This window comes from Patagioenas fasciata, chromosome 6, assembly GCF_037038585.1.
Source record: "Patagioenas fasciata isolate bPatFas1 chromosome 6, bPatFas1.hap1, whole genome shotgun sequence".
Classification (NCBI taxonomy): Eukaryota; Metazoa; Chordata; class Aves; order Columbiformes; family Columbidae; genus Patagioenas; species Patagioenas fasciata.
This window is the reverse complement of record NC_092525.1, coordinates 10,164,278-10,177,226: the sequence shown is the minus strand read 5'-3', so window position 1 is coordinate 10,177,226 and position 12,949 is coordinate 10,164,278.

The following is a 12,949-nucleotide window of genomic DNA, read 5'->3' as shown; positions in this document are numbered from 1 at the left end:
GCATTAACTCCAGCCTTCTGTCCCTCTTTGTTTTGTGTGAATTTTATCGCACCTCTTGCCAGGACAGTAAACTACGCTGGAGGAGCGGACATTCCATTTTAGGTTAAATAAAGAGAAATAAAGCTCCATCCTTGGGAGAGGGTCAAGGAAGAAAACTGCAAACACTGACAAACCTCCCTATCCCCGGATCTACGGCAGATACAGCGCAAGACGCTTTCTAGTTGCCTCAAATTATAATGGCTACGAGGTCTTGAAATATCTGCTTAACCAAATCAAGGCCACTTTGCTGGGTTTTGTCTTGTGTGTGTGGTTTATGTATTTTTATTATTATTATTATTATTTCTTTTTGGTTCTTTTTGCTATGGGGCATCTTTTGGGGGGTTGAAATGTTCCAGACATTGTCCAGTACTTTGTCCCCGACGCCAACCGCATTCGTGTGAGACCGAAAGGGGATTAACTTGTGAACTTTTAAAAATCAGAACTTAAATGAGAGGCAAATCTAGGCCACAGCTCATTGTGGGAACCGTTTCTTAAGCAATTAAAGCGAGAAGAAATTCCTCGCAGCCTTTTTCCTTAAAGCAGCTTTCTGAAGGATTTAAGGAGGACTAGTGTCCGGTCCATCAAGAAAGATTTAAACTGCACAGTGATATAGAAAATCTCCACTTGCTCTTATTTAAAGGGGCACTATCACCATTTCCATAAGACCCTTGACATTGTTTCTTTAATCTTGTTTATAAACTTAAACAGATTTAAAAAGTTTTTTTTTTTTTCTCTCCTCTGCCTGCTTTTTATTTTTTTCCCATGAATTCATTGAAAATATATTTGATGCAGTATTTGAAAAGAGACCCAAACAGGCTCACTTTTAAGGATTTTCTGTTACTAAAAAGTCTCAAGGCACAGCTTGCTACATTTCTCCTTTTGCTCTTGGAGGTTTGGAGGAAAGAGAGATTAGTGGGAAGAGGAATTTATATGTGTACATATATATATATATATATATATATATATATATATTTCCCCCCCAGGATCAACTATGCAATAAAAGTTCCTTTCTCCCCAAATTAGAAGGACACAAGGCACTTGCCCCTCCTCCCTGCCCCAAAACCCACGTTTATCCAGCATTTGCAGTTCAGCGCATTTTCCCTTGGCTGAGAACAGAATTATACCCTAAGAAGCCTCCTGCAATGTCAGGTTTCTTCCCTTTATTCCCTCCATTCTCTTTCTTTGCCCCACTCCACTTGTCCTTAAGTCTTGGCTGTTGTGGTCAGTTCCTACCCAAATTTAGAGGTCAGCGAGTGTTTCTTACAGTTTTTCCTATTCTGTAAGGTTTTCTGCACAGCATTAAAAGAAATCCCTGCTAACCTTATTCCAGCAAAACCAGTTGTTCTCCCTTAAGTCTTAAAAAGAAGGGGGGAAAAAAAAAGTGAACACCTTGTAGTCACCAAAGCTTTTGGTGCTTATAGCTAATTAATAGCCCTAATGATATTTTTCCAAGTCCATGAATACATTATGTTTGCAATCCAAAAAGGCGTTAGCCCCATTCAAGGGGACTTCAACATCTGCTCATTTAAGGGCAATTAATCATTTTGATATATGGTTTAAAATTGACTGCTTCCAAGGGACTTTTTTTTTTTGACAAGAATAACAAAGCAATTTGCCAGGAGCCATCTTCTGGACATGTTATTAGCGGAGCCTTCATCTTAAGGAGGGTTTAAAAAAAATCCACAGATTTAGGTACCTGCTTTAAAGGGAACCCAACACCTCCTCTCTCCCTTTTGCTTTCTTTCACCTCCTCCAGTTCTTCACCCAGCCTTTCATTCCTCTGTTTCTTCCATCTTAGACCTAAAGCTTATACCTTGAATGCAGAGGCGTGTTGGTTTGTAATTTTGCCTCTTGAGGAGAAGGTGAACTGAATATCACGAAACACAGAGAAAGCTCAGTTCCTTCTCCCCTTTTTTAATCTTCTCTTCTCTTCTCTTCTCTTCTCTTCTCTTCTCTTCTCTTCTCTTCTCTTCTCTTCTCTTCTCTTCTCTTCTCTTCTCTTCTCTTCTCTTCTCTTCTCTTCTCTTCCCTCTTCCCTCTTCCCTCTTCCCTCTTCCCTCTTCCCTCTTCCCTCCTCTCCTCTCCTCTCCTCTCCTCTCCTCTCCTCTCCTCTCCTCTCCTCTCCTCTCCTCTCCTCTCCTCTCCTCTCCTCTCCTCTCCTCTCCTCTCCTCTCCTCTCCTCTCCTCTCCTCTCCTCTCCTCTCCTCTCCTCTCCTCTCCTCTCCTCTCTTCTTTCTCCTCCTTAATTGTGATAATAACTAGTTTCATGTGTTTGAGCAAAAATGCTTCATATTCTCTCATTGGTCTCATCCTTCTCTGAAAAGGAACCCAGAGATTTGTTTTTCTCTATTAACTGCAGTTTGTAACTGTAATGAGCCATTCCTTAGTTTAGCCTTTTTTTTTAAAAAAAAAATACCTGTAAGGAATCAAATCTACCAAGAGCATTAGGTGAAAACAACCAAAGAGATCAATTTTTTCAGCCTCTGGTTCCTGGTGAAAGTGTTAGCTGAGAGAATGTAAAGGGAAAGTCTCTCCCGTGCAGGGAATTTAAAATATAGTTATGATGGGCAGATCTACTTATTTATTTATTCAGTGAATCCCAGCTGTGTTCAGAGACTCCTGCCAAACCGGGGGCCTTTTCTAGCCCAGGAGCTGCGGATGAAGTGAGAAACAGGAGGGCATCCAGGGCAAAAAGAGATAAGCAGGAAAGGTGATGAGAAAAGGCAAATAAAGAGAAGAATGATGTGTCCAGCGCTGCCTCCAGTGCCAGGGGCAGAACAGGGACAGAGGCCTCGCTTGGCCGTGTCCCTGCCCCCTGAGAGCGATGGCCTTCATGGTCTGGCTTCCCATGGGGACATCCCACACCTAGACCACTCTGTCACAAAGGCACAGGTGGTTTTTGTCCTTTCTTTTCACCGGCTGCATAGAAACAACCAGCAAAACAGAAGTTTTGCAATAATAGATCAGAAATGTTCCTATTTTTTTGTTTTTCAACTTGGTGCACCAAAAATTCCCTGTGTGTTAACACCTGGGTTGCATTCAGAGACCTTCATCTGCGGCTTCCTCTGGTCTGGGACCATCTAGCGGCTTGTCCTCATTCAGCTTTTATCCATCCATCTAAAACCAAAAGAAATGTTATTTTTTGCTTAAAAAAATACATACTGAAGTGAGTGGAGTAGGTTTAAAACATGTCCCCCCCCCAGAACATTTGGATTTTGATGAGGAGTTTGAAGCCACCCGCAAAATAACTAAATAGCCTAGGGAAAAATAAAGCGCCAACCAAGGAAGAAATGTGGGTGGTTCTGATTCGAGTCTGTGGCCACAGCTGTAGTTTGGGTACAAGATATCTCCTTTCTCCTCTGAGGATGGAGCACTGGGGGCAGACGACACCTCCCAGGTTGCGTGGAGGTGACAGCACGAGCGGGAGGTTGGACCTTCAACCACCACATGGCCAAAAAGACCTCTGGTAGTTCCTCGGTTTTGAAACCTTCCAAGAAAAATGTTCTTCCTCATCCAGGAGGATTGAATAATGACAGTAATGTCAACCCAGACCCTTCACCTTCCCGTGTATTCATTTAGTCGGAAACAATCTCTTGGGACTTTACAACAGTCAGAACAAAACCTGGCGTGAACAAATTCACCCATCCATCTTCACAGACGTCCTTTATGGCCCATGTTCGCCTGCAATTTTAATATTCTCCACACTTGTTGGATGCACTTTGGGATGTTCTCCTCTGGCAGGCATTTCCTCACCAGAAAATGCCTTTCCTTGCTTCTTTGAAAGGCTGGGAGTTCTCCATGTGGCCACTGCACTTGGGTTTGTTATTTACACCCTGATGGGACTCATGGAAAGAAATGTGGGTGTGGAGGGAGGCAGTGATAGCGATGTTACAGCTTCTGGAGCCCGTTCTCCAGCTCCTGAAGTGCTGGAAATGTCATCTAAGTGGAACAAAAACTCCAGAAAGTTGCTCAAATTCAGGTCCTGCCTATGGGCTTGGCATGGGGACACTGCTTTTTCTAGCTAGAGCCCCATCCCACATGAGTAGCAGAGGAAATTCAGTCTCTGCTTTGCTCACCTTCACAGCACCCCATGATTCTGGCAGCTGCCTTTACCTTTGGGGACTTTTTGTTTGATTTTCAGAGCACAAGGTAGATCCATAAGAGGACTTACTTCCTCTGGGAATGACACAATAAACCTACTTGTGTGGCTACAGGTAATGTAAGAAGTTTGAAGCAATGAAGGAGTTTCTGACCCTGATCTTCCTCAACCCTTAAGCTGCTGTCATAGCCTCCTGTTTCCTTAGCCAAGCTCTAACGCTGCGCTATGGGATGCTCTGAATCCAACATCATTGTCTGGTGTGGTTTATCCTTCAGAGCACTGATTCTTCTTATCCCTGCAGGAGAAACTGGTCTTGCAGCTTGGTTGTATCTAGGTGTGGACCCAGACCCAGTGTATATTGAGAGGCGGCTTGTCCCAGCATCACATCACCAAGGAGCTTTGCCACTGGGACTAATGGTTTGGACCTTACCTAACACATCAGACCCAGAACTGGATCTCCCCAACCATCTTCTCACGAAGAAGTCCAAATATTGGTCTCTTGGACACCAGTGCAAGCTCTGTCTGTCCTGGCAGCAAGGCTAGATGCAGTTCAGCTCTCTTTCGCTGGTGCAAATCCTAAGTAATTTATTCAAAAGCGATGATATTTATCTAGATTTACATCATTTAGCAGTAAGTTCGGTCCTGCGGTAACGGATGCTCAGATGCATGACTGCATTTATTTTTTACCAACCTCTGAGCAAAATGATAGATATGTTTCCTGGGGGATAAAATCCATCTCCCAGGCACAAAGCTGGGCTAGTTGTGCTTTCCGCAGGAGAAATTTCAAGGACATGAGAGGACTGGGGGAAACCAACTCTCCCTCTCAGATCAGGAGTGTGGTGCAGTGGCCTCCTCCACCAGCACTTGGTCAATAGTGGTTCCAGCTCGTGTTGGATTTTAAGCATCCAGAAGCAGTATTTCAACACCATTTCCCTGCACTGGTCCCCATGGTGGGGATACGTTGGCTGCAGGCACCAGCCAAGCTGACCCACCACGATGCCACCTCCTGGGCCAACCTACCACTGTGGTGGGTTCTCCAAGGTGGGGACAAAGGAGGAGAAAGGAAAATGAGCCCCGCTTAGTTTTAGGTTAACACATGACATGAAATATGTTAGGTAAATAACTTATAAGAAATGATTTGTCATCCTTTTGCCTCTCTCAGCTGCATGTAACTCTATCTCCAGACTATTATAGTATCAAATATATTTTACAAGAGTTTTACCTACAGGTGACTTGCTCTTTATTACTGGATGTAGGCAAAATCAATACTTCAGTAACTAGAAGATCATTTGTTTTGCTTTTTGAAACATTTTTCAACAGTGGGAGAGCAACTAAACCCCACGAAGCTATGATTAAGAACCACAAACTCTACCTTCTTTACCTTCTTTCCCCCAACCCATTTATTGACTTAAATAGGTAATTTCCAAACCCAGAACATCATCCTGACCACCAACAGCTGGTGCATGGTTTCCTTTCTTTTTTTCCCTTGCAGACAGATAATTCTTTAAACTTGGATAATTTCAAGAGGGAATCAACTTAGTATAAATGTACCTGTCACTGGTTGAAATAGAAGCAGATTCTGGCCTTTCAATAAGGCCACTTCTACAGTCCCACACTGGGGAAAAATCAAAAATTGCTCGGAAGTGATAATGCATTCCTGCAGCTCCACAGCCCTGATGGAGTTCAGTAAGGCCAAATAGCCCGGCTGCTTTTATATGTTTATTTTACCTTCTGATTTGTTTTGAAGGTCATATGATGCAAAGATGTTGGAGAGAATATTCTTGCTGTTTAGGGAGGTTTGTCCCTCCGCCACAGCTCTCTGCTGCCAGCAAGGGAAAGAAAACTCAGCCTTCAGATGCACAAGTGGGCAGAAACAGACGACATCTGCATCCCACATCAGCCTGGGGTTCTGTTCGCCCTCCTGCGAGCTGAGGGGAAGGGCATCCCCCCATGGATGGGGCATTCCCCCCATGGATGGGGCATCCCTCCACGGATGGGGCATTCTCCCATGGATGGGACATTCCCCCATGGATTGGACATCCCCCCATGGATGGGGCATTCTCCCATGGATGGGGCATTCCCTTCATGGATGGGGCATCCCCCCATGGATGGGGCATTCCCCCCATGGATGGAACATCCCCCCATGGATGGGGCATTCCCTTCATGGATGGGGCATCCCCCCATGGATGGGGCATTCCCCCCATGGATGGGGCATCCCTCCATGGATGGCGCATCCCTCCCACAGATGGGGCATTCTCCCATGGATGGGACATTCCCCCATGGATTGGACATCCCCCCATGGATGGGGCATTCTCCCATGGACGGGACGTTCCCCCCATGGATGGGGCATTCCCCCATGAATGGTGCATTCCCCCATGGATGGGACATCCCCTCATGGATGGGGCATTCCCCCCATGGATGGGGCATTCCCCCTATGGATGGGGCATTCCCCCCATGGATGGGGCATTCTCCCCATGTGTGGGGCATTCCCCCATGGATGGGGCATTCCCCCATGGATGGACATTTCCCCATGGATGAGGCATTCCCCCATGGATGGGGCATTCTCCCATGGATGGGGCATTCCCCCCACGGATGGGGCATTCCCCCCACGTGTGGGGCATTCCCCCATGAATGGGGCATTCCCCTCATGGATGGGGCATTCTCCCATGGACGGGGCATTCTCCCACGGATGGGGCGTTCTCCCCATGGATGGGTATTCCCCCATGGATGGGGCATTCCCCCATGGATGGTGGAGAGGAGCACGAGGGAAAAACTTCCCACCAGAAAGGCAGCTCTTCTAGCATCTTTTACCCACGCTGTGATGCACATCCCACCCATCCCACCACTGCTAACCACTCAGCGAACTGCTGGTCCAGCAACACACCATAACGTGATGATTTTGGGGTCAGCTAGCCCACCCAGGTTCCCATTCCCATCTCATGCTGTTTTCCAGCAGCAGGAGCGGGCCAACAGGTTCAAGGAGATTCCAAGTCCATGGGGTATTATCTGCTCCTCCCAGTTTGTGAGCTGCTGAGATTTGGTACTTCTGTTTCACCCTAAAACAAGGAAGGAAAAGCCTTGGGCATCTTGCCCGCTTGCACATCTGAAGGACACAAGAGAAAGCAAGAGGGCTCACTATAAGAACTAATGGTTGATTTTTGTATCTGTGCCCCTCCAATATACCAGCCACCGAAAAAAATCAGAAAGAGAGCTGGGTCCAGTTTTTGGGTTGATCCAGTCGGAATTTGAATATTTGAGATTTTTTTAAACAGTTGCAAAACACATATTTACAAGTCAATAAAAATAAAATTACATTGTGTTACCCGACAGAGTGTTGTCAGAGAGCTGTATTTCTGCCTTGTGTGCCCACAACAGTTTGGTGTTTCTGGATGACTACACCTCCTAGAAGGTGTTGTGCTTAAGTCTAGTTGACTTGGCTGGTACATCCAGGGAAGCTGCCTGATCCACGGTCCAGCACTGGAAATGCAGCCTGGATGGAAAGCAGGAGCTAGGGGAGAAGAGGTAAAACAGGCTGGAAAGCCCTAGATGCACCAGACATACATGGAACTTCATGTTTAATTTTCTTATGACAAGGCAAAAGAAAAGCGAAGCAGAAGAGATTTTCAGAGCACTGAAATGTTATTCTTTTCGTCTAAAAAATTAAGGGCTTTGACTTTTCCAAGTGTATTTCTTCCGCCCTTCACAATTACTGTTCTGCAGGAAACATGAATTCTCCTGTTTCTTTATCCTGTTTTGGACTGAAAAATCTTGAAACCCTTGGACAAGTGTTCTGAATCTCACTTGGGTCAAACTGCTGTCATTATTTCTGATGTCAAGCCTGAGAGATGAAATGGTGAGGGGATATTGGGGGAGTCAGGAAGACAAAACCACGGCTGTGTAAGGGGACAGGTTTATGACAGGGCTGAGCGGGGCTGGATGAGACCTTGGCTTAGTGTCAGTGTCTGGTGGGATGGAGCCTGAGTAGCGAGAGCCCATGGTGCCTCTCCCCCGGCTTGGGCAAATCTTGCTTTATTCACATAACACCACTCTCCCCCTGCCATATGTTGTTTGTATCCATTAGTCATAATGGTTTCAACAAAGATAATTTGGCTAATGTGCTATCATGGGTACTTTTCCTGCATGGATTCAGCATCGGGTTGGTTTTAACGAAAATTCTCAACCGGTCACTGGGTATCAAATCAAACAAGCAAAGGTGTTTGCTTAAAGACAGACACATGCACACATGTATACCCACGTTCAAGTACATACACAAGTGCATGTGTACAACCTATACTCTCCAGATTATATTATTTATCATCTGGAATGTGTTTTGATAGCATCACAGACCTTCAGAATCACTTGATTTTTCAGAAAAATCTGATATAATACTCTGCTAGTGATAATAGGGAATTTTAGGGTCTCTTCTTGAAGAGTGTTACATTTTAAAATGAAATCTGATTTCCTATTTTGAGGAAAAGAGCCTGATTTCCTCACTCCATATGAACAAGGATGATGCTTCTTTCTCTCTGGCACAGCAATGCAGGGTTGCATGGAGTGGGGTTTGCAGGGTGAGGAGCCCCCAGACCCCACAGCCCAATGTGGTGCTGCACATGTACTCAGAGCTTTGCTGCAAGGGCTGTGGGTATTGAGACATGACCCTGTATCCCCCCAAATAAAGAAAAAGCAGGGGCAAGTACATAAATTGCTGCAGGATGGAAACAAGTTGCCTGTCAGGAGTTTTGCTGGATTTGAGTTGAGATTCGTGTTTTTTCTTGCCACTCGTACCTGCTTTTGAAATGATCTTGTCATGCAGATGGGGTTAAAAAGTGCAAAGCCGCTTTGTGTTTTGATTTGACAGGGGTAGATTTCTTATATATATGAAAATTTAGGTTTCTGGAGGTTCTTTGCCTCCTGCCAAATGAACCAAGCTGTCTCCCAATGCTTGGAAGGCCTGCAGGCGGGGGAAATGATGTGCCATCAACACCTGGTGCCTGATCTCGATTTCTTTTGAAGCTATTTAGAGCTATTTTGCAAGGATATAATTACATGGGACTTTTCAGCTTTTTCTGTTTCCTTTCAAAGCCATGGAAGAGCTGGCCCAGGACCTGGCTCTGGCTGGTGGGGACGTCTCATCAGCACATGCCAAGATTTAAGCATCTTCCAAAAGCGGGAAGACCACAGACCACCAATCTCTTACACGTCTGGCCGGTGTTTGAATAAATTACATGTCCTCACCTCCCAGTGCTGGATGCCAACAAGTCTGGAGTGGTACTGTGGCTTCTTTTCATCGCGGTTTGCTGATGATGGTCCAACTTTCACCCAGGAGAAATGCTGCCCGAGCCCCGCCAAGGTCTTGTCTTCCCCTTTCCTTTCTCTTGCCAACCCCAGCCAAATTTCCCTCATTCTGGAGCAAAGTCAGCGTCGGGAGGCTGGGAGATGGCGGTTCAGCGATCCCACCCCCTCCGCTCCACCATCCACTGTTCCCACTAGAGGTCTGGCCATCTCGCATTCACAACGTGTCCGGCAAAGTTTGTGTCAGGGGGTTTAAACTTTAGATTTGTGTGACCAAGGAATTCCCATTTCTGTTGCATGTGTTCCCCTGGCTCTCCCTCTCCCCCCAGTCTTTCTCTTGGCTGTGAAACAGCACAAGGAGACTCTTTGTATGCTCCTAATCCTGAAGCAACACAGCTTTAGCAACATCCAGGGATAAAAGCACCATCAAACCACAACTTTATGGGGGCAAATCTCCTCTAATCCCTCGCTTTAGCTAAACAAAGCTTCTTGCCCTAATCCGCTATCGCTTCAAAAAAAAAACCCTCAGATTTTGTTTTTAGTAAGAAGATGATCCAAAGGACTAATTTTAAGAGAGACTAACCAACTCTGACAGCTTTTAAAATAGGCGACAAGAAAATAGATGCAAACTTCCCTCTCAATTCAAGGGTTTTCAGGCTATGCAATAAGAAAAATATCCAGGGTTTAACTGCTTTCCTTTAAGCTCACTTTTATTGTATTAAATGCTCTGGCCAACTCAGATTCAAATCACCAGGCCTAAATGCCATTTGATCTTTAAAAAGAGAGTTAAAAAGTGTGCATATTATTCCCAGGAAGGCAGTCCAAGGAAAATCAATTATCATAAACAAGGATTATATTACACACACAGTCAATATGGAAAAACAAACACGATGCTGATAATGGGTTGTTAAAGTGTCTCACATCCGAAGCCACTTTGTGTTAAAGATAGTTCTTTATTAATTTAAGGATGGGTGTGTGTAAGTATGGTAGTAAGGAGTAATCAAGCTCTTAGACAGTCAGGGCAAACTTCCACTCCAAACCTGAACAAAAACTTGACATTTTCTTTCTTTCTGATTGTTTTTTTTCTTTCTTGTGGGGGTAAGAGAAGTGTTACAGTTTGGCTTGGGGGCTTCTGTGTGCATGTGTGCGTGTGCGTGTGCGTGCGTGTGCGTGTGCGTGTGCGTGTGTGTGTGTGTGTGTGTGTGTGTGTGTGTGTGTTCAAGGTGTAGCCCTGCTTGGCTTCAGATGTGGGAAAATGCTGGGCTCAGGAGAGGGGAGACCTGGGGAAGTGCTGTGGTCCCCTGGGGACGCCGCTGGTTTGGTTCTCAGCAGTGAGCAGGTACCCATTTAATTCCCATCTCATTCCCTGGGCGTTGCAGGAAACCAGTTAAACCCATTGGTATCTTCTTCTGGTTTATATCTCTATGCTTGGCAGGGTGGGGGATTTTTGGGCTTCCATCAGTATCCAGTCTAACATCCAGCAATCTGCCTGGAGGATGAGGAGGGTGAAGAGTGGTGGTGTTACAGCATCGTGGTTTCATCCTTACTCATGCTTTACTCTGGAGGAGCAGGAGAAATCTGCACCTGCTTTTTCCATCACATCTGATACACCCTGAACACCTTGTTGATGTGAGGAGGGGAACATTGCTGTGGCTTTGCCCTCTTTGTGCACCTGGATGATGGCCACCCATCCACTCCCATGCTCCGATCCTGCCCCAAAGCAGGGATGGGACCTTTTCTCATCACAGGTCCTTCCTACAAGCTGGTTGGGGAGCAGCAAAAAAAAACCCCAAAACCACACAAAAAAAGTGATTTCTGTCCTCAGAGAAATTCCAGCACTTCAAAATGTGGTTTAGTGCAAATCTCACCAAGAAGTCAGAATTATCTGTGAATGATTTTGGTGTCATGACGTCAAAGGATGTGAGTAAATACCAAATACGTCACAAACATGGTATTAAATAAAACTCGATATAACATAAAAGTAGAAGTTGAGTGAAGTGAGGACACTCCCCCTCCACGTGGAAACTTGCTGAAATGAAGCAGTTTTGATGCTCAGCGTGCTGAGAGAGCCTGGACGGATTCTTTGGAGGTTTTCCCATCATGAAAGGTTGTTGAGCACGACATGTTTTTGCCACGTGTTGGCTGATCGCAGACATATGGGGAGCAGTTCTTCCTGAGGCATCCCCCGTGGACCCAGCTCATGAGGGATGCCCCAAACCCCTCCTTTGATGCCGCAGCCGTGGACCCTATTTCACCTCTGAGGAAACCCAGTGATGAACTCCAAGATGCTCTGCCCGGTGGTCTGGGTACCCTGTCCTGGTGTTGCACCCCATCGAGCACGTCTGACCCACCGTGCATCGGTGAGAAGGAACGTGTTTCCCTGCAGCCTCCTTTGTCCTCGATCAGAGGGATGTGTATAATCTTCGGCTAAACTTCCTCAAGACCCCCAGCTTCCCTCTGCTCAGCCACACTGAAAGGGCCCTTTTGAAGTTTGCCTGGCGTTGTGGGATGTGTTTGTCCATGCAACCAGTAAATATAATTTCTGGATTAAAATCTCCAAAGTCCATATCCTTCCAGCCTGAAAGTTTCCCCTTTTCATTGACCTGTACCCAGAAGTGACTCCTGATTTGAATAGCAAATAGTAGTTGTCTTTCCATGCACAACTAAGCTGTTTTCTTTTCTTCCTCCTAAAGTGAGGTGGGGTCTTTTCATGGTGCTCTTCAGAGAGGCTGTGCCACTGTGGAGGGGAAGGGAGGCAGCAGAGACAGCAGGTGCTGAGTGGAGCCAAGGGCTCATGCAAGGAGCCTTTGGTGGCCTTGTTTGTCCCCCCACAGACCCAACTAGTAGTGGTTTTCCACCCATTAATGATAACCCTGCAGAGGTGTCATGGCACAGGGCTGGGATTTTTCAGAAGCAACCTTTGTTTTACCCAGTGCGGCATCGGACCGCTCAGCAACAGGTTGATTGTACAGCATCTCCTGTCACCTGCTGATTCGGTTTTGTATTCAGCACCAGACACGGCATAGCGAGGAGGAGGATGATTGATAGGAAACTTCATATTTTGAGCCTGTCGAGGGTTTAGATTGCGGGGTGACAATAAAACCATGGCATATGTATTGTTAACCTCCTCTCCCCCCACTTCCCCCTATTGCGCCTCCCTCTGCCCCCTTCCCACTCAGGACAGGCGATCGGGAGGGAAAGAAGGACAGAGAGAAGAGAGGTGGAAAAATTAATGTTTTACTAAAGCTACTAATAAGAATAGAGAAAATAATACAAAATATACAAAACCAATCTTGAAAGTCTCAGCAACTGCAGAGCCAGCACCTGAAGTCCTGGACTGGACTCTGCAGCCAACCTGGAGCTGGATTCAGTCTTTCACTAGGCCTCAGTTTGCAGGAACGACTCGCAAGGTCCTCTCCTAATGTCGGCCATAAGGAAAAGAGAAAAAGGGACGAGATCCTCGTGATCTCCCACTTTTATATGAAGTATTCACGTGGATGGGATGTTATACACAGTTGG